General features: G+C 41.9%; 1 protein-coding gene across 2 annotated transcripts in view; it reads left to right on the forward strand.

Annotated features, from left to right (window-relative positions):
- The window catches only part of PTPRN2 (protein tyrosine phosphatase receptor type N2), a 1,455,485-nt gene that overhangs the window by 909,063 nt on the left and 524,183 nt on the right, over nucleotides 1-22,239 (forward strand). The gene's annotated exons all lie outside the window — the stretch shown is intronic.

Genomic DNA, 22,239 nt, shown 5'->3' on the forward strand with positions numbered 1-22,239 from the left:
AATGAAAAAAAATATGTTTTGCCTTTAGTTCTACTTTAAAGCGGAACTTTAGTCATTTTTTCAAATCTTTCTATCTATTAAATATTCTGCCCTTGTTGTTTTAACTTTGGATAGTAATTTTTTTTTCTGCCAGTAAATACCTTATACAACCCACTTCCTGTTTATTGTCTGCAAAAAAAGCCTAGGCTTATGATATTATTCACAGCTCTCTCTCTCACTCTTGTGAGAGTTTGCCAGGAAGGGAGGGGGTGAGTCATAAGAGGGCCAATGAGAGCTACAGAGCTGGAGGTGTGCCTCTGTTTGCCTGTGTAAATCCAGGAAGTGAACAGGCAGCCACTTCAGCTGCCCACAGTTAAAATGGATGCAGCCAGACTCAGTGGAGGGAGATTTCTGCAGCATATTAGGCAAGTACAGAATCACAGTACATATATATATATATATGTAGGCTAGCAATATTGAAGAGACCAGTCTGTCTTCACTGGCTTTGCCCATTATATGGCTGGCAAATGTGCCTAAAGAAAAACACAGTTGTTGCTCTTTCACATAATGTAATGTAATGCAATACAATTTTGTTCTGGGATTTATGGTACAGTAGTCTGAAACGTAATTCCATGTTTGCTTTTGATGGCTTAGGTTTTCTACTTGTGTACATTATTCTATTATATAAAGGATGTATTTGTGTGCTTTTGCCAAATGCTTACTTTGGCAAAATATTGTTCAAGTCTTTAAGACATGCTAGCTTGTTTTGGAATTCCTGTACCCAAGATGATGGCGCAAAGTGTGGACACAATTCAAATGTCTGTAGTCATGCCCCGTAGGGGTTGCTGAATGTAGTGGTTCACCTGTCACTCTGCCCAGGCCGACATCCTTCTCTCAGACACTCAGAGACGTAGAACAGTCCATAAGCTTTGTTTTTGTTTTGTTTTTTTATTGAGGGAATTTAACCTGGATGGGAAATGGGAAATTATGGGATGCCCAGGAACATTCAGTGCAACTTGCTTGGGACTTCTATATACACTCCAGTATATATACTCCAGTCTTCTCTCCAGCACAAACTCTTGCTTAAGACCTCTTATCCTTCACTCCTCCAGCACTTCACTTGCTGCATACCGTTACTCCAGCACTTTCCTTGCTGCAGACTGTTCCTCCTCCAGACTAGCTAGCACCGCATGGTTAGGCCTGACACTAATTCAGCCAGGCCTCAGTGAACTGCCTTTTGCGTGCAGGGACCTCAGGCCCCTGTGGTGTAGAAATAGTTCAGGTGCTAACTGCCCTCTATTCATCTACCAATTCCAGATAGCTCTCTTTAGGCCCTGCCAGCCAGCCTGGCTCCAATAACCTCTCTCCGCTGCCCTTCCCACAGTCCTCTCTCCTGGTTCTGCACCCATCCCAAACTGCAATCTCCCAGTTCTCTGAGGCGTGCCTCCCCAGTCCTGCCGACTGTGCTTCACTCACCAGCTCTCCATGCTGCAACCAGTTGTCCGATCTGGAGGCTCTTAGTAGTGTTCTCTCCCGCAGTCCTTTCTTTGCTCTCTCATGTCCCTCTCTTGCCAGGATCTCTTCTCTCCTCCTGGATGCACCCGACCCCCCGACCCAGGGTCAACCCCCTCCCCCAGACTGGGGAGCTCCCCATGGGCCCCGACAGCCTCCACACTCTCTCACTCCAGCTCTTCCACCCAACAACTCCTCCCCAGCTGGGCTGACCCTAGGTATTTGAGGCCTGCCCCCTCCCTGTCCAAGTTGGGGATTGGTCAATGCTCCTCAAGATACCCCAGGCAGCTCCACCTCTCCTCCTTTCCTTCTAGCACCTTCTAGAAAGAAGAGGGAGGTGACAGTGATGCTACCTGTGAGTCACCCTTCCCTGCCCTGAGCCACTCCAGGCCCAGAATAAAAACAAACGTGCCTAGCCACCAGCTATGCCTGCCTAAATTTTCCTACTCTCCAGAAAAATCCTCACTCTAGCACCTACCTAACTAGAGGGTGCTGCATGTCTATCCTCCTTGGCAGTTTTAACCATCTCATTGCAGTGTAGTTTAAGTGTTATTTTTCTCTTTGCAAGTGTTCGTGGCTTTTATTTGAGATAATGCTATCACTGCGTTGCCTTGCTTGGTGAGATTTTTCACTGTCATAAAGATTCGAGTCTAGGTACTGTACATATAGTACATCTTTAAAAAGCATCTTTCTTCTGATGGTCTGAGACAGGGTAGCAAATGTAACCTTCCCCTACTCCTGAGACCATAAACTGTGTATTAGCTGTGGTAATTTTCTTTGTCTTGCTTCAGTCAAGCGGCTTGAAGACATTTTTACCAATAGTCATATGCCTTGTAGCTCCTGAGTCAATACACCAGGTGTGAAATGATCAGGAATGGTCTATGGAGTGAATACACTCTCATTATCTGATGTGTTATCAGTTTCTTCCTTAACACTTTAGACTCTGTGTTGGTTATCTTTTCTCTTTCGCTGATTCATTCTAGGCATCTAAACTCTGATGTTGGCCTTATTGTGACCTGCCTTTTTGCACACAAAACATTCACATATTTGATATTACTGATTTTATTACAATTTTTAGTTTTTAATTGCAACTTCTGATTTTGATGCATTGTAGTTTGCACTTTGTGTTTTGTGATCAGACAAAGGGTAATTAGAATATCCTGTAAGCCATATGCAAAATGCATGCTTTTCGGCCCTTCATCCCAGCTCCCTTGCGCATTTTATCTGCCATTGCTAAGTAAGGGGATCTCCACTGCGGTACTCACGGTTATAGACTGAAGAATAGTAGGGGTTTTGCTTAAGATATAGCAGACATTACATCCTAGGAGCTGACCATATTCCTGTGACCTTGACTCTTGTAGAAGATGATAGAAGGAGTACAGCAACATTCTGTGTGCTTTCGTGATGGAAAAGGATGGCAGGCAGGCAACATTCAAGAGGCATAAGGCAGTTACTCTTATCCTCCTAAGGCTAAGTTTGGGCAGGAGAAAAAGTTTAAAATGCCTGTGCCAAAAAATATTAAAGACAAAATGGCAGGGGTTACCACAATAATACATGTGAATATCTCCCATAAACTCTGCCTATAGAAGCTCATAATGTACTAAGCATTGAGCATTGTTAGTAATAGCCAGGAGCTGGTGAAAATACACAGGGAAACCCTGTCTTACCGTATCCAAGATGCTGGATCTTTTAGAGGTCTAGGCTTTGTCCATCACAGTTGGCATACCCCCAAATGGGTCTTTATGATCTGGGAACCATAGAAATGGACTACAGCACTGGACCTATATAGCACCTACAGTTGACTACACATATGTTGCACTAGGTGCCAAGGTGAGACCCTTACACATAATCCAGTGCCCATAGCAAACATTACAGCCAGGTCTCACACAGTATAGTCCCCAAGGTACACACTGAGTGTAAGTGATCTGGAGATAGCCCAGGGCAGTAAACAATCAGATCTTGATAGAAGCTTCAGAGAAAAAAATGACATGGTTAGCAAAAGTAAAAAACTTCTCCAAAGGGGAACTGGTTCAATACCTAAAGACACTAGCAAGAAACTGGAGTGTCATTGAGTGGGCTAGGTTATATGGTACACTCTGGGGGAAGCCCAAGCTAATTTTTTGCCAGTGTTCAATCACCTCAAGCTGCATATATCTCTGTCCTGTACTGTACAATTAAGATAGTGGGGTGGTGTGTAGAATGTAATGTTCTCCACACTGTTTAGAGTAAACTAGTGTGGCAGTCTAATGTACATCACAGTGTACAGGAAAGAGACATAGGAATACATAATATATATCACAGTGTACATACTCCAAAACAGGGTCAAAGACTGCAGTTTACTCTTCCTAATTCTATTTTTTGCTGAATTACAGTATCTTTAAAGGCAACACATTACATGCAGATTAAGGGTTCATTCACACCAGATGCGGTGGGACTGTGTTGCTCGGATATTGTAGCACAGTCCCACCACAAGAAAAATGCCTTGTCTCCTGTGTGCCCAATTCACACCACAGTTCATTAAGAAAAAACAACTGAACAGTGCAATGCGCTGAGAGTTGTAATGCAGCGGCAGGTGGGATTGGACCCTAATAATGCATTAATGCTTGGTTACCTTAAAAAGATGTCTCACCCAACTGGAGGATTTTCAAGGACAATTGGGCAATGTGCATGCTATATTTACCTTAACTAATGAGCAATGATGAGCATGTGTGACTGGGAGGTGCTTGATATCATACATAAAGTTTTCCTAACATAATGTAGAGTGTGGTGTGGAGTAGAAAAGGAAAGGTAGTGGTTAACAGCCCATGTACTGTTAAACAATTGTAGCCACATTTTAAAGAAGATCACCACAGGTACTGAAGGTTCGAAGATGAGCAGACATTTCACCACCTGTTGTTCTCAGTCAGATATTTGCCTGCGTGGGCCAAATGTGCTGCATGGTAAAATATAGCTTTATTTGTTCTGTATTGAAGCTTTCTCTAGCAGTTAAATACAAACTAAAGCAGAGAACACTAAGACGCAGAGGGTGATTCTGCCAACTAGCAATGAACGTTGATATTACACAGATTGTGTCTTGTATAGAGTGATCAAATTTAGTGTTAAGCCTCAAACACACAATCTGATTTTCCGAGGGGAAATGTGTGATAACAGGCTGTTGGCGGAAAATCCGACTGTGTGTATGCTCCATCGGACAATTGTTGGCCAACTTTCCGTGGACAAATGTTGGATAGCAGGTTTTAAAATTTTCCGCGAACAAATGTCTGTTGTCGAATTTTCTGAGCGTGTGTACACAAGTCCGTCGGACAAAAGTCCAAAGTCCAAACACACATGCTTGAAAACAAGGACGAGCCAGAAGCGGTCGGTCCTGTAAACTAGCATTCGTAATGGAGAATTACCATTCGTGATGCGGCAAATTGTGAAATCTCGAGATGCAGTGCACAATTCTCTTCTTCTTTAATGGGATAATAATGAAGCTGCTTTGCTGGTGATACTGATGGAGTTATTGCAAAAGAATTTTCCAAGGCTTTTTTTTTTCTAGTGATATCAAGAATAATATTATTATGCTTTTTTTTGGGGGGGGGGGGGGCAAGTTACCACAACACCATTATCCCGTAGTTTTTAAGATCAAAGATACAACTATGTTGGTGTCCCTTGTCAATTTCACATTGTATTTTTTTAAATGTAACTGCCTACTCCCAAACTGTCATTTGAAGTAAAACATATAGCCCAGTATTATTCTCCACAATTTTTTTATTGTGCATTAAAAAAAGAAAACAAATAAAATTAGACATGTTATCTGCCAATAGAACTTAACCAAAAAGTGCATTCTATGCATCCAAAAATATAGAAAATATACCAAATTAAATCATTATTCAACCAAAAAATTAATGTCAAAGCAATAACTCCAAGGCCAATAATAAATAACGTTATCTCCTCCGATTCCGCAACATGGCTTGTTGACGAACAGCTGTTCAGAAACGAACTGAATAGCGCAAAATGAAAAGCGCGAACTGAAAAGTGCGAAATGAAAAGTGCAAAATGAAAAGTGCGAATCAGCACTCACCAAACTTCTACTAAATTATCAGAAGGAGCCCAATGGGTTGTGCTAAAGAGCTGAAAAACCATGTAGGACGTCACTACATTCGTAATTGTTGGCCAACAATTGTGTGGCCATGTGTATGCAAGACAAATTTGGGGCAAAAATTCTGCGGTTTTGTTGGCCAACAATCCGATCGTGTGTATGAGGCTTTATACCAGATTCCTGCTGACTCTGACTGAATTTGGGAAAGCAGAACAATGTCAAATGACACACAACTCTGGTATGAAAAGAACAAAATCTATTCAAGTATGTATTTTTAGTTTAAAAAGTACCCTCTAATGCTCTTAGCCTCCTCCAAATTTTCAAATGCCTGATGTGATCGGACTTTCTGTTAGAGGGTGGTTACATTCATTCTTCATGGGCCCACTGTATGTAGGAATGTAGCTACCCTTTCTTGCTTGCTTGTGAGATAGACTAGGGAGCATAGACTGTGAACTATAGGATTTGTAGTGTACACAGAGCAGTGCACATGACCGCAACAAATGCGCACTGCTCGTTCAAAACAAAAGAGGAAGTGAGGGGGGGAGAAAGGTTCAGGAGCTCATAAAGGGTGTTGGAGTCACAAAACCACAGTAAGGAACTGTTTAATGAAAAATAGAATACATAAGTAGAGTATGTATATGGATTATTTTTGGAAAATATGGATATTGTTTAGTGTCATCCTATGTCTGAACCTATTATCCATTGTGGCTTAATAAAGTACACACTCACATACATACAGTGCCCACATACAGTCATCACACTATACATTTGGAATTCCCTTTCTATCTTGTGTATTTAGTATTGAATGGCTTCCTACCAGATCTTGATATTGGAGTCAGTTATGCCACATACAGTACATGTATTAACCACTTAAGGACCGGAAGGATTTGCCCCCTTAATGACAACACCATTTTTTGCGATACGGCACTGCGTCGCTTTAACTGACAGTTGCACGGTCGTGCTATGCTGTACCATAACAAAATATATGTCCTTTTTTTTCCACAAATAGAGCTTTCTTTTGGTGGTATTTGATCCCCTCTGCATTTTTTTTTCTTGCGCTATAAACAAAAAAAGGCCGACAATTTTGAAAAAAAAAACTATATTTTTTACTTTTTACTATAATAAATATCACAAATAAAAATGTAAAAAAAGCAATTTCTTCATCAGTTTAGGCCGATATGTATTCTACATATTTTTGGTAAAAAAAATCGCAATAAGCGTATATTGATTGGTTTGCGCAAAAGTTATAGCGTCTACAAAATAGGGGATAGATCTATGGCATTTTTATTAATAATTTTTTTTTACTAGTAATGGCAGTGATCAGCGATTTTTAGCGGGACTGCGACATTGAGGCGAACAGATTGGACACTTTTGACACTTTTTTTGGGACCACTGACATTTGTACAGCGATCAGAGCTAAAAATAGCCACTGATTACTGTATAAATGTCACTGGCAGGGAAGGGGTTAACACTAGGGGGCGATCAAGGGGTTAAGTGTTCCCTATGGAGGTGTTTCTAACTGTGGGGTCAGTGTAGTAACTAAATGAGGAGACAGATCACTGTTCCTAATCACTAGGAACAGCAGATCTGCCTATCCTCTCCTGACAGAACGGGGATCTGTCTGTTTACATTGACAGATCCTCGTTCTGTCTCTCTCAGGAACGATCGCAGGTGGCCGGTGGACATCGTGGCCACCGGCCATGCACATCGAGTCCGGCGTCGTGCCGCGGGCACACTCTTGCCCCCTAGTGGTCTTAAAGCGGCCGAAGTACCATGATGGTGATTCAACCAGAAGAGCCAACCTGCCGCAGTACAACTGCAGCGACTGGTCTTTAAGCGGTTAAAGTGGTATTAAAGGTTCAGCTTTAAAAAAGAAAAAAAAAGAAATTTGTCATACTTACCTGCTCTGTGCAGTGGTTTTGCACGGAGTAGCCCCAATCCTCTTCTTCTTAGGTCCCCCATTGGTGCTCCTGGCTCCTTCCCCTTGACCAGTGCCCCCTGTAGCAAGCTGCTTGATTCGGGGGGAAATAGTGGGTGCTAGCTCCTGAGCCCTGCTCTATGCCTCCATGAGACACATAGAGCCGCGGTTCGATCCCACTCTCCTGCTCTCTCTTCATTGGCTCACTGGCTGTGATTGACAGGAGGTGGGAGCCAATGGCTGTCTCCATTGGCTCCCACTGCTGTCTCAGCCAATGAGGAGAGGGAGTCCCGGGACAGCCAAGGCTTTTGTGCACATCACTGGATAGAGAGGGGCTCAGGTGAGTATTAGGGGGCTGTGGGGGTTTACCTTCATGCATAAAATGCATAAAGATTAAAAAAAAACCTTCAGCCTTAACAACCACTTTAATTCTTTGTAGATTTTGCTTGAAGCAGCTTAATCAGCACTCTTGCTCTACTTGTGATAGAATAAGGTCACAATATTTTTACAGATAAAGTTATATATATTGGTCATTTTAATTCATGTGGCCTCTGAACGGTTTGGAGTGAAGTTCCTCACTATGGAGAGCACTTATGGCACCATGTTTGGCACATTCTCTGGATGTGCAATGTAATTTCTGCCCCCAGTACCTTGCCTGTTTTAGTGCATCCAATCACTGTAGATGATTGGAGGATTAGTATTAGGTGAACATAAGTGATCTTCATTCCCTCTCTCCTCATTCTACTTTCAAGCCAGGCAAATAGCTAAAACAATCAGACCCTCTACATCAGAAGACATGTCACTGAGATTTGCCAAAGATGGCAAGCTGAGTACTCCCCACTAAAATATTTTTCTGGCTATGAGCCCCTCAGGTCCCTCTAAAGAGCCGGGGTAGGTAAAATGAATGTTATACATTTTGTTTAAAGTGCCTGATTAGGCAAAGCATAAAAGCATTCCCATGAGATTGCAAGGGGATGTGTGAGATGGCAGGAGATGTTTGTTTCACTCATTAGTGTGTTTTTTTACACTGTTAACACTGCTCTTTACACCTGTCAGTCACTGGATTCCTATCCAGTTAATCTCGGAGCATACAATGAAATCATGTGATAGAATTATGGTACATTGCGGTCTAAGGAAAGAAATGAGTCATATAAAGGGGAGTAGGGAGGTCCTCTACAGTCATATCAAGCATATTCATTTTGTGTGCTGATTGTGATTAGAGTGGTTCAACAACCTCAATTATATTGTAAGCAAGAAAACCAATCAAAGGGTCTCAGGGTTACTATATATTCATATATACTTCTAGCATTATAAAGACACTAACTCTCAAATATGGCTTGTATATTCAGCCCATCACAGATTATTCAGCTTTATTGAAATAAAACTTAGTAGCTTGGTAACCTTAGGTAGACAACATGAATATTTCACTGTATAAGTTAAAAAGGTAGCAAACTCACCAAACCAGGGTCAAAGATGCAGTGTATGACCAGATCTTTAACAAGTGTATCTCTAGGCCAGGGGTCTCCCAACTTTCTAAACAAAGGGCCAGTTTACTGTCCTTCAGACTTTAGGGGGGCCTGACTTTGGCCATTGGGAGTTGAAATTGTCCTGGCATCAGTGGGAATAAATAGTCTTTGGCATTAGGGGGAGGAATAGTGCCCTGTTGTTGATGTCAGTGGAAGAAATAGTGCCCCGTTGTTGATGTCAGTAATAGGAATTATACCCCATTGTTAGTGTCTGTGGGACAAAAAGTGCCCCAAGGGCCAGATAAAGGCAATCAAAGGGACGCATCTGGCTCCCGGGCAGTAGTTTGGAGACCACCGCTCTAGGCAAATTTAAGTACATATCTGCAGTATATGCAAAATTCCCCATGGTAATCCATTTTAACATCCAGAAAATGAACTGTTTTTGTGCTAAAATTATAATGTGGTCCCACCTCCTTCATTCACATGACACACAGGGGTTCACGTACTAAAACTGGAGAGTGCAAAATCTGGTGCAGCTCTGCATAGAAACCAATCAGCTTCCAGGTTTTTTTGTCAAATCTGAACTGAACAAGTTCAGTGAAGTTAGTAGCTGATTAGCTACCATGCACAGCTGCACCAGATTTTGCACTCTCCAGTTTTAGTAAATCAACCGCAAAGTGTATTTTTTACTCTAAATTCCAAAACATGTTGTGTCAGAGTCTCTTTCACTTCTGATGCATTACAACAAGCACAGACCTCTCCTCATCTTCATTCCCTCGCCTCATCTCTATAGCCTCTCCTTGTGCACAGGCAGAGGGCACAGGAACTTATCAGCTCACAAGAATTCTGGCAAAGTCAACAGGGTTTTTTTTTTGCTCTTATCAGACAGACTTAACAAACCATGAGTAATGGTATATTTGCAGAACATAAGAGATAGGGGATCAAAAAAGAGTTTGCTTAAATTGTTGTTTATTTGACAATTTTTTTTTTTGAAAAATCTTTTTTATTGAGTTTTCCATTTCATTCAAAACAAAATTAGCCCACGCAGGGGCCAAACATTATTTGCCCATGCAGGGGCAAGTCTCATATCACAGCAACATGCCTTAACATTGATACTATATGTTCAACTTAACGCAAACAACTAAAACTACTGTTTGAATAGGTGGTCCTGTATAAGGGTAAGCTGGCATTTATCAGGCTTTTCCAAAATCTAGCAGAGGGGGGGCATGATTGTTTCCAGGTCATTGTCATGGCTTTACGAGCGTAATACAGTAGTAAGGATATAAGTATTTTTCGCGCTCTAATCACTGGCATTTGTTCAACCAACCCCAGCAGACAGTATTTAGGATCATAAGGAACGTGGGTCTTGGTGACCTTAACAATCGCCTCAATAACTTCCTGCCAGTAATGCTGAGCAGCTCCAAAAAATGTGGAAAAAAGTCCTTCACCCGAAGGGTAGATTCGAGCTCTGAGTATGATAACTGAACTGCCTGGCCCAGGAACTGACACCTATAGGCATGCACAATTTGAAGGTACCTAAAATGTGCATGTGCGGGTACATTAAATTTGGTGTGTAAAATGTGAAAAGGGGTTAGCTCTTTATTAGTGATAATGTGTTCCAGTTTCACTATTTTATATTTAGCCCAGGCCTGCGGATCTGGTATGGTGTTGAACTGCGAAAGGTTAGGGTTCAGCCAGAGTGGGGTGTGAGGAGACCAGGAGTTCGGTTGGGGCGCCCTCAGAGCTTCACTCACCTTCCATGCTTGTATGGTGGTACGCATGGAAGGAGTAAGGTGATGTGGGGTCTTAGTTCCCCTGAACAACAGCCCCTGCAAGGCCTCAATAGACCCAACTATAGCTGCCTCCAGCACCGTTGCAGAGTTGGTCAAGTCCGGCTGTAACCACCAATGGGCGGTCACAAGCTGGGTGGCCAAATAATACTTGTGACAATCAGGAAGAGCCAACCCCCATTATCCACAAGCCTGGTCAGAGTGCTATATTTGAATCTAGGCAGTTTGGGCCTCCAAATGAAGGAGGTGAAAAGTCGTTTAATAGAATTGAAGAATGTCTTTGTCAACCATTGTGGGTAGTTTTTAAAAATATCCGTGAATTTAGGAAGGGCTTTCATTTTTAGAAGGTTGATGCGTCCAATGAGGGAAAGGGGTAGGTTGCTCCAAGCCTTCAATTTGATCCTTACTCCAGCCAACACAGGGTCAAGATTGAGCCGCACAAAGTCCCCACTCTGTTTTGAGATGACTATACCCAAATAGGTAAAATGGTCAACCCATTGCAGCGGGAGAGATGGGGGTGAGGAGGATCTAGGAGTAGATCATCTGCGTAGAGAGCCACTCTCTCCTCCAACCATCCCACCCGGAAACCACGGACCTCAGCCGAGCACCTGAGAGCCTCAGCAATGGGCTCTATGGCCAAGGCGAAGAGGGCTGGGTAGAGAGGGCATCCCTGTCTGGTGCCCCTCTGCAGGGGAAACGGAGCAGACAAAGATCCATTTAGCCTACTGCATGCCAAGAGGCCAGTGTATAACGTACGTATCCAATCAATAAATTTTAATGGGAATCCCATTCTTCGTAACACCTCCCAAAGATTCCCCCTACTCCACTGTGTCAAATGCCTTTTCCATATCCAGGGTGGCAATAGTTCTGGTACCCTGGTTGGTGTGTGGTCATGGATATTAGCAAATAATCTGCGTATATTGATGTCCGTGGACCTACCGGCAAAAAGCCAGTTTGATCAGAGTCAACAAGGGATTTTCTAACTTTATTTAGTCTAGTGGCCAGTACTTTAGTAAGTATCTTTAGATCGCAATTAAGAAGTGCGATTGGCCTGTAGGAGGCGCACAACTTAGGGTCCTTATTAGGCTTTGGGATAGGAATGATGTGTGCTTCTCTCATGAAGGGAGGCAGAGAACCCGTTTGTAAACAGGTTTGGAACAGCTTTGCCAATCTACGGGCAAGTAATTAAGTGTGGGCTCTATAGTATTCCAGTGGCAGGCCATCCGGCCCCGGGGCTTTACCTGCCGGGAAAGACTGTATAGCAAGTGTAATTTCCTCTGGGGTTATTTCAGAGACTAGGAGGTTCCTTTCAGTGTCAGAGAGCCATCCCAGTGTCAGGGTGTCCAGCATAGAAATCATAGGTGCAGGGTCAAAATTTTCCGGCAATGAAGAGACGTACAGTGTGGTGTAGAATGTGGTAAATTCAGCTAGGATATCCTCCTGCATGGTGGCGGATGCACCACCAGGCATGAGGATTTCAGAGATAACCGCAAGGGGTCTATCCTGCGATGCTAATAGCGCCAATAGTCTGCTATTTTTGTATCCATGCTCAAAACACTCCTGTCTGCTAGAATGTATGCCAATCCTAGTGGTTTCAGAGACCTGAAGTTGCAATTCTCTCCTAAGCGAGGAGAGATGTTCAAAGTTCGGGACTGTAGCCGAGGCTGAGTATTGGCTCAAAGCCTCATCAACCCTGTGCTGCAGTTCAGAGACAGTATCCCCAAGCTCCGCCTTCATCGCAGCCACAGCAGAAATATACTGCCCCCTGCTGTGAGCCTTGAAGCCATCCCAAATCATCTCTAGAGAGGCCGACTCCGCATTGTGTGCCCAATACTCCTGCAGCTGAGGGGAAACTCTGTCATGGACTGGCTCGTTATTTATCCAGTGGGGTTGTAGCCTGCATTAGGGCCTGGTGGTCCTAATGGTCAATTTGAGCGGGTTATGGTCAGAGAGGCCAGAGGGGAGGTAACTTGGATGTCATTCAGAAGGGTGCATTGGCAAAAGCCAAGTCAATACGGGAGGAGGTTTTAAAGGTAGTTGAAAAGCAGGAGTATGTTCTGCCCTGGGAATGCAACCATCTCCATGTCTCGGTAAATTCGGTGGCTTGAGCCCAGGTGCCCAATTCTGGGCTAAAATTGGATTGGGGGGAGGGTCTATCCAGGTCACCTCATAAGTTGGCATTACAGTCCCCCATGAACAGAATGCGGGATGTGCAATGCAGAGCCAGCCTCTCATACATTGAGTACAGGACCTGTATCTGAATAGGAGGAGGCAGATATACATTTACCATAATATACTTCACGTTGTAGATGGTTAACACTAACATAATATATTTCCCCTGGGGATCTAGATGAACATCTTAAAACACACATGGTATATGTTTGCCAATCAGAATAGACACCCCACGGGAGTATGAGGAATAGGTCGCATGGAGCGCTCTCTGCACCCATGGCCTCTTAAGAGCCAGGACCCTGCTTCCCATCAGGTGCGTCACCTGCAGCAACACTATGTGAGAGTTATGCATTTTTAAGTATTGGAACAGTAATGATCTTTTATATTTGGAGTTGAGCTTGACAGAATGGTCAGGGATTTGGTATCTGAGTTAGCCATCATGGAACGTCAGGAGGGAACAGGAGTTGGATGAAACCAGCTAGCCATTGCATGTGAAAATACCCATTTTTAGTACAAACATTCATATGAGTCTTGAGCTGATGGAACGTTTGAGCGGCAGAATATACATAAGGGGTTTTAAAACAGAAAAATGCCTTTCCCCAATTATTTAACGATTTTTACTTTAACTTGCAGCACCACACCAATGCTAAGAGGTACAGATACAGCATTATTCCATTAAAAGTCAGGGGTACAATCCAAAAAAGTACATGTTTCAAACAAGAATTCAAAAAAGTGTCCATATACAGTATTCAATGAATCATCATAAAAATCCAAACAGTAGCCTCAAAAATGTCCTCCTGAAATCTATGGACACTTTTTCAATTTGTTGTTTGACACATGTGCTTTATTATTAAGGGGGCTGCGGTCAACATATCACAATTTTGAGTTATTTGGATGCTTTACACATTTCAAGTTATTTCATTTGGTGTTTTTCCAATAAATGTGGCGTATAGAATCCAAAAACGTAGCCAATGCGTTTTGGGAGGTCTTAGTGCCCCCTTCATCAGGGTTAGAAAGAACATAAGATTTTGATATCAATACAATATCCTCTCCACAGATATCAGATTGATTGGGATTCTTCTTTTGTTCTTTCTAGCCCTGATGAGGATAAGACCCCTCAAACACGTTGGCTGACTTTTAATGGAATAAAGCTGTATCTAGACCTCTTAGCAGTGGTGTGGCATTTAAACATCAATTTTTGTTACATTATACTACAAGCCAAGGAGACTGTGGAGATCCTCTGGGGTGTAGAAGACACCTGCCCAGTAGGGATGAGCTTCGTGTTCGAGTCGAACCCATGTTCGACTCGAACATCGGCTGTTCGATCGTTCGCCGAATTGCGAATGTTATGGGCCGTTCGCGCTAAATTCGTGTGGCGCGTCACGGCCCATAATTCACTGCGGCATCGCAGTGCATTGCTGGCTGATGATTGGCCAAGCATGCACTATGACCCGCATGCTTGGCCAATCACAGCGCCGTCAGTAGAGAGAGCTGTAATTGGCCAAAGCCAGGGTGGCTTTGGCCAATTATGGCTCAGGGGATTTAGTACACACCCCACACTATATAAGGCCGCCTGCACGGCGGCCCTGTGTAGTGTGTGTTCCGGTGTGCTGAGAGATAGAGAGAGAGAGAGACAGTGTCATTTGATTTGAGTTAGATAGATTAGGCAGAACAGTCAGTCAGTTAGCTGCACTTACAGTGTATTGTGTATATATATGCATCCCAGGTGTTGCATATATATATATACACTGTATTCAGTTTAGCTAGATCCGTTCCTGTTATCTTCTATCTAGACTATTTACATTTAATGCAGTGCGTCCTGCTCACAGTGTTCAGCTAGATCCGTTCCTGCTATTTACATTTAGTGCAGTGCGTCCTGCTCACAGTGTTCAGCTAGATCCGTTCCTGTTATCTTCTAGACTATTTACATTTAGTGCAGTGCGTCCTGCTCACAGTGTTCAGCTAGATCCGTTCCTGCAATTTACATTTAGTGCAGTGCGTCCTGCTCACAGTGTTCAGCTAGATCCGTTCCTGTTATCTTCCTACTGACAGGCAGGCTTGTCTGGTTACAGTATATAAAGCTACTTGAAGAAAATTACAGGTGTTCTATTTGATCCTATTAGTACCACGGTCAGGCAGCTAGACTATTTACATTTAGTACAGTGCGTCCTGCTCACAGTGTACAGCTATATCCGTTCCTGTTATCTTCCTACTGACAGGCAGGCTTGTCTGGTTACAGTATATAAAGCTACCTGAAGAAAATTACAGGTGTTCTATTTGATCCTATTAGTACCACGGTCAGGCAGCTAGACTATTTACATTTAGTACAGTGCGTCCTGCTCACAGTGTTCAGCTAGATCCGTTCCTGTTATCTTCCTACTGACAGGCAGGCTTGTCTGGTTACAGTATATAAAGCTACTTGAAGAAAATTACAGGTGTTCTATCCCAGCTTAGTGCAGCTACAGGCCATTAGTATGTCTGGAAGGCCAAGAAGGAGAGGGACAAAAAAGTGAGGTGAAATCTTCTGAAGAGGAGGAAAGACAGCAAAACAAATGTCACAGGGGTGATAACCCTTCCCTATGTTTTCCAAAAAGCTTAGAAAAGATTTTTTGGCTGGAGCTAAACACGTTAAAAATGTACAAAATTACAAACAGATTCTACTTAACAACAAACCTACAGTCCCTGTCTTGTTTGCACCGCCTGTATACTGCTGTTCAGAGTATATAGGGCCTGGTGGCCCCACACCTTTCCTTATTTTAATTTGGGTGCGGGGTTCCCCTTAATATCCATACAAGACCCAAAGGGCCTGGTAATGGACTGGGGGGTACCCATGCCGTTTGTCTCACTGATTTTCATCCATATTGCCATGACCCGACATGACATTAAACCCGCAAGCAGTTTTAAATGAGATTTTTTCCTTTAAAAATGACATTTGGTGCAGGGACTGTTCTAAACATGGGAAACACGCGTCACTTTACAGGCATACTATAGACACCCCCCAGGTACGATATTTAAAGGAATATTTCACTTTTTTTTTTTTACTTTAAGCATCATTAAAATCACTGCTCCCGAAAAAACGGCCGTTTTTAAAAGTTTTTTTTGCATTGATACATGTCCCCTGGGGTAGGACCCGGGTCCCCAAACCCTTTTTAGGACAATACCATGCAAATTAGCCTTTAAAATGAGCACTTTTGATTTCGAACGTTCGAGTCCCATAGACGTCAATGGGGTTCTAACGTTCGTGCGAACTTTCGGTCCGTTCGCGGGTTCTGGTGCGAACCGAACCGGGGGGTGTTCGGCTCATCCCTACTGCCCAGGAACCAGATCATTTTCACCAACATCAATACCCTAAGATAACAATATCAGTAAGGTAATCCTATGGGTCCAGTGCTATCTTTCCACTTTCCTCAACAAATAGGCTTCAAGTCCATGGACATATTTATAAAGCAGTGAATTTGACATTCACCATCCATTCCCATTTGGTTATTCATCCCCTGTAATTAAACACATGTACGAGGAAGATTCACCTGTATTAAATATTTGGTGATTGTCAAATTTCCTGATTTTTAATTATATCCCTACTAATTATTCAAAAAATCAATCTCAAATTGTATTTTTTATATAACCCATCAACTGTAACAACACATTTTTAAAACAATATTTCTTTTCTCATTTTATTTTATTATTTTATTCACGTTTATATCCCCAGTCTACTGTATATTTGCACGTCTCTCTGCAGATTATCCAGCATCAGAATGTATCAGTCTTAAACAGATTATGACACTCATACATGGTGTGAGCACTAACCCCACTTTTATTGTTTGAGTTTGTTCAGTTTCCCATGCATTAAAATAGCTATTACATATAAAATACATAGCTTAGCCAGCATAGGTAATGCAAGTGCAATAAGACTGTCAAGTGTCTGCACAGCGGACTCTAAGAAATAGGAGTGAATACTAAAGCAGAAGATTGGAAATTGAAATTGTATGGTTCATAGCTTTTCACATTGGGAGAACTTAAAGGTCTCTGTGTCTGCTTTTTTAATTTTCTCCTGCCTATTATCACTTGCCCTTCTGTTAACTTAAAGACTTTTAAGGCTTACAAAAATAAAATATTCAGACATGGAAGGATAGCACGCATAATATTGGATTTCTATCTAATGTTATTTAAAACTGGAACAGATTTTTTTATTCCCCTTGCCAAACATATGAGTTGAAACTTGCTGGCCAGTCCATTGGACCTATTAAAAAAGAAGGTGAGAACATACAATTTGTGCCATTTCTTTGCTTACCTCTCTTAGAAGAGAATTTCTAGGCAGCTTTCTCAATCTTTATAGAGGAACTATCAAGTTTCATGGCTGCTAAGAAACATAAGAAGCAATACCATTCACCACTTCCCGCCCGCCAGCCGTCATGATGTTGACTTCGTGCAGGTATATCTGAATGATGTCTGCAGCTACAGGCGTCATTCAGATATTGTCTTTTTCAGCCAGTGATTCCATACACGATAAGAATGATCATAGTGGCTGGTCAGCCGCTTTAATGTTCTTACGGGCAGCGAGAGGGGACGTTCCCCCGCCACCCTCCGGTGATTCTACCGACTCACCGCTGCCATCAGTAAGTCGGAGACAGGATCCGCCGGCCCCAGATGCTCACCTAGGAGATTTCCGGCGTTTCCAGATGGTGGTGATGGTGATGATCGTTCGGAGGCCGGGCACGATGTTATGACATCACAACCGACCTCTGCATTCAAACAAACGGCGCCGCCTCAGCTGGTAAGTTGAGATTTTTTTTTTTTTTTAATTTCAGCTGTCCCAGCCTAGAGGTGAGATGTGGGGTCTTATTGACCCCATATCTCACTGCAAAGAGGTCTGATCATGCCATATTCCTATTACAAGGAATGTTTACATTCCTTGTAATAGGAATAAAAGTGATCAAAAACATTTTTTTTTAAAGTGTCAAACTAAAAAATTAAAAGTAAAATTAACAATTAAAAAAAAAATTAAGTTCCCGCGTGCTTGCACGCAGAAGCGAACACATGCCTAAGTCCTGCCCACATATGAAAACAGTGTTCAAACCACACATGTGAGGTGTCACCGCGAACGTTAGACCGAGAGCAAAAATTCTAGCCCCAGATATCCTCTGTAACTCAAAACATGTAACCAGTAAAAATGTTTAAAGTGTTGCCTATAGGGATTTTTAAGTACCGAAGTTTGGCGCCATTCCACAAGCGTGAGCAATTTTGAAGCGTGACATGTTAGGTATCTATTTACTCGGCGTAACTTCATCTTTCACATTATGCAAAAAACTTGGGCTAACTTTACTGTTTTTTTTTTAAAGCATTTGAAAAATTGCTGCGCAAATACTGTGTGAGATAAAAGGTTGCAACGACCGCCATTGTATACTCTAGGGTCTCTGCTAAAAAAAACCTATATAATATTTGGGGGTTATATGAAATTTTGTAGCAAAAAATTATGATTTTTACACATAGGAGAGAAATGTCAGAATTGGCCTGGGTGGCAAGAGGTTAAAGACTGAAAAGGGACCTTGACCATTAAAGACTTGGTCGATTACATTGTATTGGGCAAGACCACATCATTATTGGATTGTGTTACATATGTATTTCAACAAAACATCAAACAGCATTAAGCAATTAAAATAAAACAAAAAAATGTGTCAGTCACAGATGAGCTATGACTGAGCAATAACATCTCCAACTTGCTTAATTGCTTGTCCTAATCATCAGTCCTGGACAGGCATCCAATTAACTAGTATCCACAGAAAGAATAAAGCAGGTAACATTAAAATGCTGGCAAAGTTAAACTTGCCAATAAAGAAGAAAGAATAGAAGGGAGGGTGTGTAGGGGCTTGCTAAGAGGGTTGCAGGAATGCAAAGAGGCATGACCTCTACCCTTGCATACTTTTGTAGGGGGTCCAATTCCAACCCCTATTAGTAGATATGTCCAATAACTGATATCAATATCCACTTTCTTTACAGCACATGGAACAGCCCAACCCCACCCTTTCCATCAGCAAGGATTCCTTTTCACTGCAGCTCAAATGACCTTTTATCCAATAGTAAACAATCCAAACTAATCATTGAGAAACATGGCTTCCTTTGTACACATGTACTTTGTACTGCTCTTTGGCTGGTAAACATATTACTGTAAGTACCTGATTCTGACTTGGTATCAATATTTTGCAGTCTACCAAATAGCAGAGCTCAGAATGATGGGAGGGAGAAGCAGCACAAACAGCGAACCAGGTGTGCTGCAGTGCAAGGAGTATGTTGATTAGAGAAAACAGCAAACTAAAAGGGAAATACGCTAATTAGTGTGCTGCTGCTTCTTTCACTGTCCAATCACAGGGTGGGGATGAGGTGGAGACCTGTTGGTGAAAAAGAAACTGCATGAAAGTTCAGGTCCTGTCCCCTGCCAGGCAGGACTGGACTGTGTGGCAGAGATGTGTCAATCTCAGGACTGAATGAACAGATATTAATATCTTTTTGTGGGTAAAACTCCTCTAATATATGTATTTTATCTACAGTGGGCATAGAAAAGAATCACCCTCCTTTAAAATGAACACATTGTATTGCTTTGCAGCCTGAAATGAAGACAGACACAGTTTTTGTTTTATCCAGCTGTATTTACTCATTGCAACTAATAACATCCAAGTGAAAGATATAACACCAACATGTCAGAAAAATAAATAAATAAATAAATAAATACATAAAAAAAAATGAATCACTGAGTTGGTGAAAGGATCACCCCCTTGTGTCAGTATTTTGTTGAACCACCTTTTTGCTTTAATTACAGCCTTTAGTCTGTTGGGATATGTCTCTACTAACTTTGCACATCTAGACTTTGCCCACTCTTCTTTGCAGAACTGCTCAAGTTCAGTTAAATTTGATGGTGACCGCTTGTGGACTGCAGTCTTCAAGTCATTCCACAGATTTTCAATGGGGTTTAAGTCTGGGCTCTGACTACTCCATGCAAGGGCATTTACTTTTTTCTCCTTCAACCCTGTGTGGTCATTTTTGCTGTGTGCTTTGGGTCATTGTCATGATGGAAGGTAAACCTTCTTCCCATTGACAACTTTCTGGCAGAGGGCAACAGATTTTCCTCAAGAATTTGTCGGTATTTTGTCCCTTCCATTTTTCTTCTATCCTGATAAGTGCTCCAGTCCATGCTACAGAAACACCCCCATAACAGGCTATTACCACCTCCATGCTTTACTGTAGGGATGGTGCACTGTATTGGATTTCCTCCAGACTGTCAGAAACTATGAATCGGACTGAGACAGAAGTACAGTTAAATTTCACTTGTTTAATAATAATAATTAAAATAGGTAAGCAGAGTAAACGTAGTCAAAACATAGTCAGAGTTCAGGAACCGGAACAGATAGTCAGACAAGCCAAAAACGTCAGGGAGCCAGAGATGAGCGTAGTAGGACAGCAAGCAGGATCTAGAGCCAGAAGGAATGTCAGCCAAACAAGTCTTTAACAGGAACGTCTCTAGAGATGTGACCAAGGCGAAGGCAGAGATCATCTGGGCTGGACAGCTTAGGTAGGCAGGACTGACCAGCAGGATATCATTAACAGGTGAGTCACCATGGAGAGATGGGGGCTGGCAATTAGCCAACAGCTGAGCGGCCAGCTCAGAGAAGGAAGGGCTGAGCCCAGTACTGACACAGACATATCATTTGATGTTGAGGCCAGATAATTCAATTTTAGTCTCATCTAACTATAACACCTTTTTCCATGTGGCCTTAGAATCTTCAAGGTACATTTTGCTAAACTCATTCGTGACTGCATGTGGCCTTTCTTGAGTGGCTTTTTTCTTGCAACCCTCCTGTACAAGCCACATTTGTGGAGAATTTGTGATATTGTTGCACACAATGACCACTCTTTGTCATAAATTCCTGCATCTGCTTCAGAGTTGCTGTAGGCCTCTTGGTAGCCTCTCTGACCAGTTTCTGCCTGGCACTGCCATCCAGTTTGGAGCGACATCCTGATCCAGGGAGGGTCTGTGTTGCACCAAATATCTTCCACTTTGTAATAATAGACTTCACTCTGCTTCTAGGCATTGATAAAGCCTTTGAATTATTTTTTATCCATCTTCTGGCATGTTCCTGTCTACAACATTATCCCAGAGATCCCAGTGACAGTGCCTTGCCACCCATAGTTAATTGTTTGCTTCAGTTGCACTATCAGGGACTGAAATGCACCAGGAAAGCTCTTTTCATGCTGAGCTAATCAAAATGATCACAGTTGAAAGTCAATGGCTTTGTGTGCTATTGAGAAGATGATTAGCTACACCTAATTGAGTTTACAAGTAATTTTTAGGAGGGGCTGATCCTTTTTTCCAACTTTGTTTTTTATTTTTTTAACTTGCCAGTGTTATATCTTTCACTTGGATGTTATAAGTTGCTCTGATTAAATATAGCTGGATAAAACAAAAAATGTGCCTGTCTTCATTTCAGGCTGCAAAGCAACAAATTGTGATTATTTTCAAGGAAGATGATTATTTTCTATACCCACTGTATGTACTTGGCTTTTTGCCTTGGAATTCAGCTTTAAAATACTCAATTTCTGTTTTGTTATGATAAAATTTACAGACATGTTAGTGGATGTTACCTTTTTTTGAGTAGCTTACATTTTAAGCTTATTATTCATTTTCTTTGAAACCTCTTAAAACGGCAGGCTATCCTAATTATAAGTGGATTTATGCAAAATAACATTTATTTGACTTTATCCATTATCTACTAACAAAAGAAAAATGCTAGTTATTGTAAATGAGTGTGTATGAATTTCCAGGGTTTTGTCTGTTGTTCTGGAATGCCTAAATTATTCTAGTTCAAAGTTAGTACAAATGAATGTTGGTGACATTTCAGATGAACCAGGCTTACTATATCTCATTTTGATTTCCAGGAGAAACCATCAGCTGAGAGCCATAGAACGTGTGTTGTAAAGATCATGTGTTAATGTTTTATAAACAGGAACTTCAAAAGCACATAAAATAGAATATCTGTCTTTCTACTGGCACATTGCTTCCTCTCTTCGTCTCTTTGTAGAAATATCCTCGGCGCACAAATAAATGTGATATTTTCATTCACAGCTCCTCATGGACTTCAAGAGTAACTTGGCTTTCATGATCAAAGCATAGCGTAGAATTTAGGCCGGTTCAAATGTAGTCAAGGACAAATATTTAAAAGGAAAATACAGAGAGTAGGAAGCCAAGCTTGACTGGACTCAGACCATTTTATTTTTGTGATGTTGCTGTTATGAGTCTCATTAGTTGTTGAGGTTGCTTCTCACGTTTGG

The sequence above is a fragment of the Aquarana catesbeiana genome, linkage group LG05 (genome assembly GCF_042186555.1).
Source record: "Aquarana catesbeiana isolate 2022-GZ linkage group LG05, ASM4218655v1, whole genome shotgun sequence".
In the NCBI taxonomy this organism is placed as follows: Eukaryota; Metazoa; Chordata; class Amphibia; order Anura; family Ranidae; genus Aquarana; species Aquarana catesbeiana.